Source organism: Chinchilla lanigera, unplaced genomic scaffold (genome assembly GCF_000276665.1).
Source record: "Chinchilla lanigera isolate Chin_1 unplaced genomic scaffold, ChiLan1.0 scaffold00120, whole genome shotgun sequence".
Taxonomy (NCBI): Eukaryota; Metazoa; Chordata; class Mammalia; order Rodentia; family Chinchillidae; genus Chinchilla; species Chinchilla lanigera.
The window spans coordinates 2,058,177-2,071,941 of record NW_004955521.1 but is presented as its reverse complement, the minus strand read 5'-3'; positions in this window follow the sequence as shown (position 1 = coordinate 2,071,941).

Sequence of the window (13,765 nt, the reverse complement as noted above, 5' to 3'; positions counted from 1 at the left end):
ATTTAGTAGAATTATTGACAGGATTCTCATCAAGATTTTTAGATATAGAAATTCAATATGTTTATGCTGAGTAGCCTAATTAATATTTGCTAATGAAATATTTATTAAAATTAATAAAATGTTTTATTCTTGCACTTGAGAGAGATACTTCTTAAACAGATTTCTTAACAGAATCTCTTCTTCACTAACACCTTTCTGAGCAAGTGTTATCATTATTCTTGCTTTTCATAAGAAGAAAGTAAAATGCAGAGAAAATTATAGTTCTAAAATTGATTATGCCTAGGAGAAGACTTCAAGATGAACCTTTTGAAATATTAAATTGGTTTCAAGGCAAAAAACCTTTGCCTGTGACCAAATCCCAAATTTATTCCTTGGTGTGATTATGAACAAGTAATGACAATTTCCTGTTTTCATTTTTCTGACTTTTATGTGCCAGTATATGTTTCTTACCATATTGTGTGACACTGAGGAACATTTTCTACATCTCTATTTAGCAAGTCACCTAATTCCCAACTTTCTGTGCTTTAGAAATATAATCAAATTTTTTGGCAATGAAAACTTTATGCTGTTGGTTTGTGTTACTCTGTGAAGCTAAAAGTATTTTAAAATTAGCACAACTATAATAAATTTAAAACCAGTACCATCTTCAACATGGTAAAATGTGCAAGTGTATTTTAGAACAATCACCATTGGAAAAATGAATCACTTTGTTTTATTCTCATAATTGTGAATGACACCAGTGTTTTTCTTTTGTCAAGCTAATTCAGTTGTAATAAACTAGCACTTATGACATTGTCTCCAAGAATATATACTTGCTGTACACTGAAAAATAAGATATCTAAAGCACAATTTTGAGTGTAAGTTTGTCACTCAAAAACACCTATCAGTGAGAAATTAGACTGCTGTCTTTTATCCAAGTTGGTATGATAGGAGTCCAAACTCTCATTTTCAAGCAAATAACTTCTCTGTGTTTCATTTTTTTTATTCCATTGACTTGTAGAAAATTGAGGAATGGAGTTCAATATAAGAAGCAGATATAATAGATATTCGAAGAAGCTGAGTTGAAGAGGTCCTGTAGGCTGACTCCCTCGGTAACAACCTGGATGGCCTCACTTAAATTCATCCTGACACTGAGCTGTCACAGCACCATGCAACTACTTTGTGGGTGGAGAGTGCATTGCTGTTGGTTGCTATGACTTAAACAAACAAAAAAGGAGTATTCTCCAGATTCATTTTTCTGGAGAACTGAAGAATTCTCCAGAAATTCTCCAGTTTCTTTTTATATTTCAGACTTCTATGCAGCTATTACAAAATCTCTTTGGATGTCTGATACTTACTATGTTAATCTCAATTTTAATGTCCTAAACTGAGCTACTGATTTTCCCTCTGGCATTTGCTCCACCTGTAGTCTGATCAATGCTGGTCACTCAAGTGTAACCCTTGAGGTAAGCACAGTCTCCTCTCTTCTCACACCCCGTATTAGTTGGCTAAAGCTGCCACAGTGAAATACTACCGGCCAGGTGGCTTAATCAACAGTAATTCATTCCTTCACAGTTCTGGGGACTGGAGGTCTGCATGATGGGGGTGTGGTAAGTTCTGGTGAGAGCTCTCTTCCTGTCTTGCAGGTAGCCGCCTTAGTCTGTGTCCTCCACAAGGCAGGGAAAGAGAAAGAGAACAAACTCTGGTGTCTCTTCCCAAGGGCACTAATCCTATGGTGAGGAGCCTACCCTCAGGACTTCGTCTAAACCTAACTACCTTCCAGATACCACTTTGAAGGTTAGAGTTTCAATATGAGATTTCATTTTTTTCCAGTTACCAAATGGAAAAAAAAGCTCCACACATTAACATCTTCTCTATTTACGCACGCACACACACACACACACATACACACCTCTTATTAGTTCTCTGACTTCTTCATTAATCTCTCTTGCTCATTCTGCTCCAGTCGCATTGGAGTTGACCTTGACATGTGAAGCATGACTACACTCCAGGGCCCTTGCTCGGACTGCTATCTATGTTTAGAGAATTTACACATCAGCATTGCCCTCTGTCTCCTCTTTCAGGTCTTTACAAAACTCTCACCTTCCCAGTGAGGCCTCCCCAGACCTAAAATCCCCCCACTGTCTTTCTTACACCATTTATTCTGTTCCTTTTCCCTTTTCTCCACCATAATCTTCCATTATATTTTGTAATAAACTCATTTGTATATTTACTGTGTAACATTCATCTCATCTAGTACAATGCCATTTCACCAGGACAAGGAGTCATGCAAGCACATAATATCCCAGGCATCTATAGCAGCATCTTATATGTAGGCTCAGTGATATTTGTGGAGTGAAAGAAGGGATAAAATAAGTTGGAGTTGGATTGTATCATTTGCATTTGGAGATGACTAGCAAATGCACCCTGTTGCCGTTTTGAGCTCTTCTTTTCCTATTCCTGCTCCTTCCCGCTCTCTTGCCAACATTAATTTGTCAACATACATATGGACACAAACTCACTATTAAACATTTTTCAATACAGTACAGACTAACATAAAGACAGGAGACTATAAGGGCTGTATGTTCTTCAGTTCAAAGTGTGACAGGCAGTTGACAACAAACAAAACAGCTGCTCACTTAGAAGATAATACAGTGAAAATTTTACTTTCTCTAAGGGTCAAGAGGCAAGGATAACAGAAAACTTTGGAACTGTAATCAAAGAAGTTTTTCAGGAACAAAAAGAGATTTAAAAATAATATGAATAATATAGAACATTATATAGATTTTTTATGATGTTATGTTATATATTCTATTTATTTATTTTGTTGTTACATGGAATAATTCTTTTCATGAAATTACTGATACTACCCTCAAACTGGATGAGTAGGGCCTCTAACCAGAAAGAAAAGTCTTGTCAATGTCTTTCACATTCTGCTAATCTGACTTACACAAGAATAGGTTATTGGGAAGAAGTAGAGAGTTCTCTATGATTTTCAGTCAGCAGTAAAATCAGCCAAGTCAAAACTCAGAGACGTGATGCGGCAAGGCAAGTAGGAACCTCAGGCATGTCAGGTTTTCCCTGGAGGGAACAGCAGAGCCAGGCAAGCACAAAAACCACATAATCACCTTATTCATAACTGTGAGCTCATTTCTACTGGTGTCAATCGCCAAGAAGTTGCAAAGACAAAATAGTGACTGTCGTTCTTAGAGAAAAGCTTAAATATATTAGCTAGTTAATTGAAAGGCTTCAACATATAGCAGGATTTAAGCAACCCAAGAACAAAAGCAGCTGAATTTATCATAAATGGAAAGACAAAGTAGTCAAGATGCTCTCCAAATCTCTTTGTTCCTAACTTCTAAATTGTATTTTAAGTAGTACAAGCTATTTCTTGTGATTCTTGTCCTTTACTGTATAGATTTATGAACGGTTTTCATATTTACTATGCTTTAGTAGTAGCAAGAAAACATACTTAAAGATCAGCAGCCCTTGCTGTCTTCATTAGAATTCAAACGTGAAGAACTGTTCAGTTCAAACCTATTACTAATACTCACATGTTACAGCTTTGAGATTTCCTGAGCCATTAACATGAATGCCAGTAGTGGCATATTTGTTACATACATGACTCAATGATCTACCAAAAACAAATGGCTATAATTTATCAACATAAAGATAAAAGACAGTAACGCTTTTTGTAGAGTACTGAGGATACTCCTTGTACAGGGTGCAGAATTCAGCCATTCATTAAAAGTATTTATTTAGTCCTTTCCATTGCAATAAATAATGACTCAATATGTGGGTACAGGGAAAACACGAGAAACATAAAAGTAAAGTTAAGGAATTAAAATCTCTGTGTCTTAAATTAGGAAACATTTGTTCTATGAACAGAGAAGTGTCACAGTGGTACAGAGAAGACCCCACACAGCAAGGAGAGTGTGGGTTGGAGCAGGAAATGGAAAGGGTCAGACTACAGAGAAAGCAGGGAACGAAAGGAAGGGTGAAGGATGATTCGAGACAGCTTTCAAACTTAAATAGACCACAACAATAATTGGAGGAGAATGATCCAAAATTCTCTGTGAAAAGTGAAGAGAGCAGGGGACTGTTTCTAGGGTATGTCAGGAAAAATGGAGGTAGCACGCAGGGGCGGCTTTCTGAAAAGTTTGACAGTAAAAGGAGGAAAATATAGCAGTAGGTAGAGAGAGCAGCTGGGTCAAGAGAACGTTTTTTAAGACAGCGGAGAACTAGACATACTTGAAGGCATGGGGTGAGAGGCATAAGGAGGCTCTGAAGATGCCTGAGAGGGCGGAGAAAGGCTGAGACTGAGCCCTTCATGGCAGTGAGAAGAGAGAGGCAGGCAGGCACACATGGGGAACACTTGTTTCCTGAGACAGAGACTGCGAAAGTGAGAAAGTGGCGTCGCTGAGTCACCACAAGTAAATGTACCGCCAGATAATGATTTGATCTTACTGGAGATATAAGTGCTCGAGGCCATATCTGAGGAGGTTAATAACTTCTTTCACTTTTATTACAGTTTTATCTGACAACAAAAGCACCCATGCTTACCTACAATTAAAATATCTTTCTCCTTCCCTACTCCAACTTCCACTGACTTTCCAACTCTGATTCTTACCAAAATGTCTTCTTTGAAACAGTCTTCGCTCTCTTTTTCATTATTTTTGTGTGCCTACTTTGCCAGCCCCACCTGGCTCCCGCTTATGTACACCTGCAATTACCTCTCCCTGCCACACAGGTCTTCCCTTGGAAAATGAACTGCCTTGTCTCTTTAGATAAACATCACCAGAAATTAATGCAATTTGATCCTTGCCTGTGCTGTCATCTTTTCTTTGATTTTTCAATTTGATTTTTACTTGGCACATGATGTATTTGAGAATTAACAATAGCACTTTCCTTTCTTTAATCATGTTCTGTTTTTCCATTTTCACAGATGAGTCATTAAAGCCTGCAGGCTCTGAAACAGAGGCACCTCATCTACCGGGTGAGAAAGATGGAGTGCAAAACAAGAGTATTAGAACTTCTGTCCTTTTCTTATAAAATATGAAATAAAGTGATTTCCCTAACATTTGGTATATGAATTAAAGATTTTCTTACCCAGTTCATATCCCAGTTCATATGTCACTTGTGCTACAGAGATTCAGCCTATTATAGCATAGTGAAGTTTATCTGTGCCTATCAAAGAAGTCCATGCTTTAAATCAAACACTTTAACTAAATACCATTCTTCATTAAAAAGAACAAGTGGCTTTAAAAGATTCTGACAGAAAGACTACAGATTAAAGGATATATTTTTAATACAAGCTCAAGCAAACAAGTAGAAATTGGTGGAGCTGTCCTGTCTTGGTTACTTTTTCTTATTGCCGAGGCAAATCTGATGCCCAGAATTAGGAAGGAACAGTTTATTTAGCTCACAGTTTGTGAAGGTTTCAGTCCATACTCAGCTGGCTCCAAGGCAGAATGGCACATGGCAGAGGGCAACAGTTCAAGGTGGTGGAAAACAGCAAAAGCAACAAGAGCAAAAAAAGGAGGAGTGGAGGGAGCAAGGCTCTTTCCCTCCCTTATATTGTATGCAGGTTCCCAGCCCCAGGGCAGGTGTAACAGTCACACCTATAATCCCAGCACTGGACCATGGATCAATCGTAAACTCTAGAAGCCTGCCCCGTGACTGCATGAGGCTCTGGGGGGACATCCAGACAAAAACCATACCATGTCTCTACTATTTTTTATGTGAGCTCACATCAGCTAATATGCTCACAAAAAAGGGAAAAGATCTGACAAGAAATTAGCCAACAAAATTGAAATTATTAAGAATACTGTTTCAAATGTAGATTTGTACATATTATTGTTAGAGATGTCTACAATCCCAGGTGTATATTCTGGCTTTAGATAGACTAGTATAGTCAATAAATAATTACTCGACATGCATATGATAAATAAATAAATAAATGTTCATGTGTGAGATTATTTTCTCAACATCGTATTACTAATAAGAGTGTACAGTCATAGCTTAGAGGCCTCTGATCTAGTATATTTTTATTGGATAACATGAATAATTTTCCCATAAAATAACAGCATTAAGGTCTCCATAACTGTAAACTGTAGCTTCAAGATAAGTCAAATATTATAGTGGGTTTTGAAAAACTACTTATTTCTCCTTAAGCCACCATAGAACAAAATACAGAAGGAGGCTCTCTTCTGCCAAAGATGCCTCAAGGGTGAAGATGACATTCTGGTGACTGCTGTATTGTAAGCACTGACTCTGAGCTTGAGTTACTATTAGCTCACTGCATTACAGAGTGTATAAGTAGCCACTTACAACCACGGATCTTGATGGGAAGGAACCAGGAGCTCCCCAGAAATTTGATTTCACTTATACCATAGTTTTAAATGGCATGCTCTAAAGTAGCTCTTAAGGTGCCTCGTAATGGATATGTCCTCGAGGACTTGACTTTTCTCCTTGTAATAATCACAAAGGACTATGGAAAGAAGCATTCTAAATGATCCTCTGTGTTGAGAAAAAACCTCAAGAGTTTATCCTTAAAGAGAATAGAGCCCTTATCATGCATTCTGACTACTAGCTAAAGTTCCTTTTCCATAAGGACATGAGAGATTTTTCTCTTCTTTCTACCAGCTAGCACGGGGACACAATGGTGAGCAAAACTCCACAGACTAGCATTGATTCACATGAACGATTGTACCCAGTAGGATGTTTAAAACTTGCAATTTTCCTTCCAAATTATTAAAAGCTGCATGCCGGCTTTCAAGTGTAGATGTCATTACATGGTAATATTAAAGTGAATCCATTTTGCATTTTATTAGTGTTCTGTTTAGAAATTAAGCAGCTTACTCTGTGTGTGAGTCCTAGAGGGCTTTTCTTGTCCACTAAGGGTGTCATAACAGTGAAGGAAGTTGTCCTCTTCCTCAGATACTGGCAGGAACATTTACATTTCCACCAAGATCGCAGATCCATTCTATGGTGTACATTTAGTTGCAGTCCCTCCCCACCGTACAGATGAGGCTTAGCTTGATACATTAGCTATAAAATTCAAGTCTACCTTGAGCTTTTTAATTGTATGAATAAGTTAAAAAATGGAAAATGTCACAATGATAACTGCTGAGCTGTACATTGTACCTGTTTAAAAGTTTTCATAGTGTATTACAGGTACTTTAAGTCTAGTATTTCTCCTCGGAGTGTATAATGAGCAGACTGACAAATCTGAAGCAATGAAGTCACATCATGCTCCCAAGCTTCATTAGTAAGCAATGAAACAACAAAGAATATGACCAATCATCACCTTGTGATGTAGTTTCATTAGACCAAGAAGCTACTTAAGCAATAAAGTTAGTGTTTCCCATTCTACCTAGTAAAGCTCTAGCATCAACTGAACTGTTTTCTCAAACTATCTTTGTACTGACTGCATAATTTTAAAGACATTTTAAATGAAGTAATATGATGTTATCAATAAGTAAATGTTCTGAGACCAACTTTTTAGGATAACTCTTAAACAGCTGGAAAAAATCCCTCGAAGAAATCCAGACTTTTAAATACAGAAAACATTGTGAGTGTGGCAGGAGAGCTCAGAGCACACTCTTCTTACCCTGACACTCGAGACTTTAACCACCAGAGACAGAGAGTGGGCCAGATACTAAAAGCACCATCTCAAGGCATTGGGTCCCCCATCAATGTATGGACCTCAACTGTCCCAAGGAGAGGAGAGGATAGGGGGCTATTGCCTGAGATCTCCTAAGATACAGTGAATAATTAGTATAAGACTGAGAAGAGACCCTCTAGTTATGCATACATTTTTAACCGGGCAATAAAATATGGTGATATTTTCAACAATTTTGAAAGTTGTTGTTTGCCTATAAAATACCAACAGATCTGTAGAATGCTATCAGTGCTCAGTATTAGTCACAATGGAGGGGAAAATTGTACTTTAATCCTCCATATATTTCAATTCAATGGTGAGTTTGGATTAAATTGAAGCTATAGCAAAGCTTAGGCCCAGTACCCACAGGTCCACTGACTCATCACACCTCTAGTAGACCTACAGAAATAGAGGCATATATACCTTTTGGGGGCTAAATATTGCTAACTTTACATGTTGCTGCTTTCTTTTATTAAACATGTAAATGTAACTACAGGTTATGAAACACACACCAAAGCAAGGAAAAGACAACCATGACCAAGAGATGAAACTATCAATAGAAACAAATAAAGAAATGGACTAATATTACAAATATCAGATAGCTACTTAAAAAACATATAAAAACTGATAGATGGTATGGTTGAAATGATACAGAATATTTATGAAGAAATGAGACATGTTAGAGAGATACAAAAATTCAAACAACAAACTAAATAACTAAAATTTGAAATTTAACATCAGAACTAAAACTCATCAGATGGAGCTAAGGACAGATTTGCCATAGTAGATGGAGCTATCAGTAAACATGAAACAATCAACAGAAACCACCTAAATTTAAAAATAAACACTTTTGAAAAGCAAAACCATCTGCAATCTTGGAATAATGCCAAATAGTCCCAGAAGAGAAGGAGGAGAAAGAGGGGAAAAGTACTAATGGCAAAGAACTTTGTAAAACCCATGGAAGCTCGAAGTCATTGTGCAAATGCAAGCAGAAGAAGTGCAAAGAAAACCATGTTATTGTCAGTTGAAGAAAAAGAAAAAGATAAAGAGTAGTATTTAAAAGTAGCCAGAGCAGGGAAAAAGGACACATGTACACAAGTGAACAAGAGAAGGAATGGATAAGTTCTCACATTAAATAATGAAAACCAGAAGACAAAGGAAAGATATATTGGACGTGTGAAAAGAATAAAACAGATGTGTCACCCTAAGATTTTGTAACTTGAAAAAATAGTCCTTCAAAAATAATGCAAGATAACAATTATGTATATTAAAAAATCTGAAATAATTTACCTCTAGAAGAACCTTACAATATAAAATGCTGAAAGAAATTCTTCACTCTGAGGAAAATAATATCAAATAGAATCTAAGTGCTTTTTTTTATTGCTTTTGTATTTTAGTCCTATTTTTGATATTTTAAAATCCTTACAAAAAAACAATAACAATGTGCTATGAGGTTTACAGCATATATCGAATTAAAATATAAGAGAAAGGATATAAAGTATTAGAGGAATGGAATTATATTGCTAGATATTTATAAGTTTTTGAGTTAATATTCCTTGTTTATAAACTAAGACAACTTTTATTTACATATTAGATTCAAATCTACTATTCAAAAACAAAGATTATCCCTTAAAATCAGTACATGAAATAAAACAAAATTCTCAATAATATCCATCCATCCATCAGAAAAGTAAGCAAAAGAGGAGCAAAGATATATAGAATAAATGGAATACATAGAAAACTAATATGAAGTTGGAAAATTATAACATGACAATGTTAATAATTATTCAATATAAATTAACTAAATTCCTCATTTATATCTATATGTATATCAGATTATAAAACAGTATCCTTTATAAATTGTCTATAGGAGACATAGGTAGGTTTTTTTTTTAAAAAAGGCACAAAAACACATACTGTGTTTGATAAGTTTTACAAATACTTCACATTAATAAATTTAATAAGGGCAATGTTTTTTATTTTAAAGATAAAAGAATGAAAACATAATAAACACACATACATTTACAAAATAACACAAAAACAGTACAAGCAATACAGAATTTCAGACAAGGTGATAGGAAATTAACAAAGGTTGTTGTATTACATATTGATATCTTTAAATTGGTTACTCAGATAAACAAATATAGGCATGTAAGGTTGATCAAACAGTTGAATGGTTCACAGAGTTGAACATTCCAGCACATGGGGTGTGGGCCTGTGGTGAAGTGCATAAATTATGGTAGAAACATGGTACAAAAGCTGCTCCCCTCATGGCAACAAGGAAGCAAAAGAGAGAAAGTAGAAGACACCAGAATCCCACAATTCCCTTGGTGGCCACACCTCCAATGATCTAACTTCTTCCTACTAAGTCCCACCTCCTCAGAGGTCTATCATGTCCTGATGATCCCATAGGCAGGGGAAAAAGCCTTCAGTGTGCAGCTATAGGAGACACTGAGGATCCATGCTGTAGCACAAACCATATAAATATTAGGTATAGAAAGACGATGATTACATTAGTATCAAATTGACATCAAGATAAATAGAACTATCATAGGGGCTTTGGGGGGGTGAGATTCCATGTTGGTACAAAGATCAGTTGGTCAAAAAAGACCTACATTGTCAGAATAAAAGACAGTATACCTTTATATGTGATAGCAATAACTAATTGAAATATAGTATGAAACAATTTGAGTTATAATAACATAAAAAATCACAGAAGTAGCAATAAATCTAATAAAATATGAAAATCTTTAATTGAAATTATGAGACATTAATGAATGGTATTAAAGGTTACTTAAATAAATGGAGAGATACACAATATTTTTGTATACTACAAGTTGCTCATTTTCCAAAAAAAAATAGATTCAAACTATTATAAAAATTCTAACAAATTTTTGAAGCCATAAATGATTCTTAAATTCATATAAAATGCAGAGGATCCATAATATTCAAAAGAGGGGCTGGGGATTTAGCTCAACGGCAAAGCGCCTGCCTGGCAAGCGCAAGGTCGTGAGTTCGGTTCCCAGTACCGGAGAAAAACCAGAAAAACCATAATATTCAAAAGAACACTATTTTAAAAATATATATGCCCTAATATCAAGATTGAGTGTAAAACTTCAAAAATCAAGATACTGTGCTTTTGTATATGCCAGACAGTAGATCAATGAAAAAAACCTAAATATTAGAAATACACCCCCCCACACATATATGTACTCATCAGATTGAATTTTGATCAAGGTCCAAGTCAATTCAAAGTGGATAATAATGCTTTTTAAACAAATATTTCTAGAACAATTATAAATGAATAATTTCACTAAAAGTTATTTAGACTAGTTTTTTATATGGCTCATTTATCTATACAAAAAAAATCTGTGAACTTTATAATCTGCCTGTGGCATATAAAGAAGATGAATAGATAAATAAAATGGAAAAAGAAAAGAAAATGTCATGCTGTTCTCTTATGAGATAAAGAAAACATTTTAATTTATTAAGAACATAGCATCCTTATGAAATAAGATAAGGAAGGAATGAAGAAGGTAAGGAACAAATGCAATTTTGATTTTCACTTATTTACTCTCTTAGTAAGTCCCGCTCTTATCATTTGGGGAAGGTCTCTTACACAGAGAGTGAACCAGGTCAAGATCTGGGTCTCCTTGACTTACTGAGAAAATAGGCTGTGATGAGAAATATGAAGTTTTTATTAACACAGAGCTACTCAGTTATTGATGAAAATGAAAGATCCATTATATTATTCCCATGGCACTGAAGGAGACTCCACTTTATTGATTTGCTACTTAATAGAATCAGTCATTTATATGACCTGTTAAAAATGATTTGTATTTGAATGATGAATTTTATTTGACCACTTTTTTAGTATTTGGGAAACAGGAGAGGAAAACATTGTGCTAAAATAAATATTTTGTTGATTATTTTTAAAGCTAGGAACGCAACTCATGCCACAAGAGTGTATTCAAAAGTAGTTCAGACATAGTCACAGGAAAGAACAAGCTCCCACCAGCGGTTCCCCATGCTCCACATGCAGCTGAGTAAACAACAGCTGCATTTTCCATGTTAGTTCCTGGCACCCTCCTTCCACGTCTCCCTGAATTTCCACTGCAATCACAGAGAAAGGCCCAGGTCCCCCAAATGTAGTATCACTATGTTCCTCTACATAAATAATCATCTATTTGGTTTCTCATATTTGGAAAAACAAGGTATTTTGAGTAAACCCCTCATGCTTGTCTTATATATAGCATTTAAATTTGGATAGAACTAGACTGAACCAGAGAATGTCTGACGTAAGTCCATCTTCAGGGGTTCTTGTAATTGAACATGGAAGGGCACGTTGATGAGGAACTAAGTATGAAAAATTTTTTCTTCAATAATTTTTATAAAGCATTTCCAATCATTAAATTTGTGAGTGTCAAGATACATGACTACAGTTTAAAAATACATTTCCTAAGACCAGTTGGGAAACTATGTCACCATTTTCAGAAATCATAATGTGCAATGAATCACTTCTCAAGCACTATAATCGCTCTCTTTTTTTTTTTTTTTTTTTATGGTACCAGGAAGCGAACTCAGGCCAGGAAGCGAACTCAGGACCTTGTGCTTGCCAGGCAGTTGCTTGTGCCACTGAGCTGTATCCCCAGCCCAAGAACTGTAATCTTTGATGTAAGATAAAAACAAAATAACATAGTCACCTCAGGAACTTTGCACTAAGTGAATGTGTGCTATTTCTTGGAAGGATGCTACAGAATATGTATAGCAATGGACCAAAAGTTTTGGTCATTTCTCATAAAAATACCAGTTGTTTTGATACAATATTTCAGATATTCTGACATATCCTTTAGCCTCCTCCATAAAAACTAATCAGCAAATACTGGCTAGCATTTTCATTCCAAAAGTCTAAAAATTATTAGATTATGTGGTCAAGTTAATAATGACAGATATTTGGACTACTATTAGGTTCTTTTTCCATAAAATCATATTTTATTGAAAAATAATAAAGTTAATATCTTGTGGAAAATTCCTCAGGCAGTTTGATTAATTAAATATCCCCTTTAACATATCAGGCAGCGCTGTGGGAACCTATGTAGTTGATTGTGTTACACAGCCAGCTTGAAAATGTAGACCCAGAAGATCTTACAAGATCTCTCAAAGATCAATAATTGCAGAGGAATTAATTTAACATAAGTTAGAATCTGCCACAACAGATGATTCAGGAACAACATAATTTGACATTTTTCTTGCAAACAACTGTGCAGTAGTATCATCTGAAAACAGAAGCAAAAACATTCCTGCACTGCATACTTGGTGACATAAATTTATTCAGTATCCATCAGAGTTTGATGAGAGAAGAGCCACTCTTGGTGTTACAAAGGAAGGGATGTATTTGAGAGGTTAGAATTTACAGTGTCATGGGAGCAGATTCACAGTCTACGGATTTCTTGCTGATGTTGGGCCTGAAGTCAGCAGACCCAGCTACTGGGGCAAAAAGATGGATTTGAGTGAGGGAGTGGGGGACAAACTGAAGCCCACAAGGATGGTCTGCATCTTATGGGCACAAGTTTACCGCATCTCACCTAGTTTGTGCAACAGACATGCAGGATGAACTAGTACAATCCCTACTAAGCTTCCTGTGCAGCTGGCCCAGGATCAGAATCCAAAAAGGGCTGATGGATGCTGAGGCAACTGTGCTTCTTCCTATGCTTTGCCGAGATGAGGATATGAGTGATCACATCCTTAAGAACCCAATAAACTGCTGCACCTTTGCCTTAATTTGAATTTGGAGTGCTTTAAAAGTCCACGTCTGCACTTCTTTTCCACCTGGCTCTAACCCAGACCTGTGCAGGGAGGAGAATTGTGGGAAAGGTATCTCCGTCTTAGCTTAATAAATGTATTGCAAAAACCTGGAAATGTGGGTAAGTAATAACTTCAATAAAATATCCCCAAATTCTTGTGAACAGGAAAATTATTAACAAATGTAGTTGAAGCTATCAGATTTACTGATAACAGGAAAGGTTTTTTTCGAGTTTGGAAGCTGCTCCTATGTGTTTCAAACATTAGAGGGATGATTTTTCTGCTCATCTAAGATCACCTGTTGCTAAGCACCTATGTCTC